Genomic DNA, 1,628 nt, shown 5'->3' with positions numbered 1-1,628 from the left:
GAGTGAATTGTGAAATACCAGGTAATGCTGCCATTGTTCATTCCTCAAACCTGGTTTCGTTATATTTGTCTCACATTAGAGAACGATCATCATACATGTTCTTTATGTCGTAAAAACAAATGAGAAAAAAATAAAGGGCAGATGTAATATTCATAAATGTGCTACTCTTATCGTATTTTTATTAAGTCGATATACTTTCACTCTACTTGCCGTGCGACATAACAGCTACACTTCCGTTCTAGGCCATTCATTCCACGCTGAGAATTCACGATGTTATGACAAGTTATCTGTACACATATGGAGGTGTCGTCGACAAATCACTTATACACAAGGACTCAGATTAAACTAGATCTTCCACAGGTGCTCTTGGACATTCAGGCATAAATAGACTTCTTTAGGTGTTTACACCAGTAACTCATACTGATATAGATGTGATAGATGTCCAAAGACAATTTATGCACATTGAAAGTTTATGGTGCGGAGTCCTATAGACACCATCGGGACAAGTGTTGGCTAGCTATTTTTACCTAAGAGAAAGGGATGAATTATTTTCTCTTTCTAGGCAGGTGTTTTTTTAACATGAACATTGACAGTGGTATATAAAGCCATGTTGCAGAGCGTCTAAAGATTCTGAATGTAGAAACTGTTGGTGAGGAAGATCTTCAGTGACATTATGTAATAGCTAAATTGGTTCACTGAGAATTATTTAAACTTTATAAAGCAGCAAGCCTTGGGATAATGTTTGTAATGATTACCTAAGGTACTGTGTATGTGAATAGAGCATTATGCTTATGGCGAGAGACCTACAGCATTTTCTTCCAAGTAGTTCTATAACACATAGCGATTAACGTTGAAGCCTTTATATAGACAACAGCTACTGTTCTAAGAAATGTGGATCGCATCTAAGTCACGTGGTATTTAAAGAGAGATTGTATCAGAAGCAGTGGAATATGACTGCACTGACCATGATACCTATTTGAAAAGCAAGTGAAGAGAAAAAAAACGAGAAAGACACATGAAGCAAGGACGCAAAATGATTTGTTTTTTTTTCAGCCAGTTTCAAACTCCTTTTCCTGATGACTGAAAGAATTACTCACCTCGCATATATGTTTACGTCGTCTGGGCGCGGATCCAGTGCGAAAATACACCCATCATTACCGAGGACTTTAGGATCTTCCTTATGTGCAATGAAGGTGCAGCGAAAAGCTTTCAACGGTTCAAGATAAAGATACGACCACGCAAGAGGGGAAGGGGCGACCACGAGGGGCTGGGACGACCTCCTCCCCGCCAGTACAGGATAATAATAAAAGCTCATCGCTCGCGCCCATCCCTGACGTCTTCAAGAGAGCGGCGGAGAGACGCTCATCTGACTGACGGGTACTAGAGGCTGAGGGCACAAATATCCTCTGTTTGTTTACCTGTTATGATAATTGCCTAAGCACGTAAATATTTGCTATTTTTGGGAACATATTTTTCCAATTTAGTGAATTAGTAAATCCCTGTTCGATATTTTGTCTGTGTATGCAGATTTTCATCCTTAATCGTTTGTCTGTTGGAATGTCTAAAGAAATATAGCAAAGTCAATATAGTCTTTTATTCCTCTGCAGTTAACGACAATATAGTGGTTT

The sequence above is a fragment of the Penaeus monodon genome, chromosome 23 (genome assembly GCF_015228065.2).
Source record: "Penaeus monodon isolate SGIC_2016 chromosome 23, NSTDA_Pmon_1, whole genome shotgun sequence".
NCBI lineage: Eukaryota > Metazoa > Arthropoda > Malacostraca > Decapoda > Penaeidae > Penaeus > Penaeus monodon.
Note: the sequence above shows the minus strand (reverse complement) of the source record.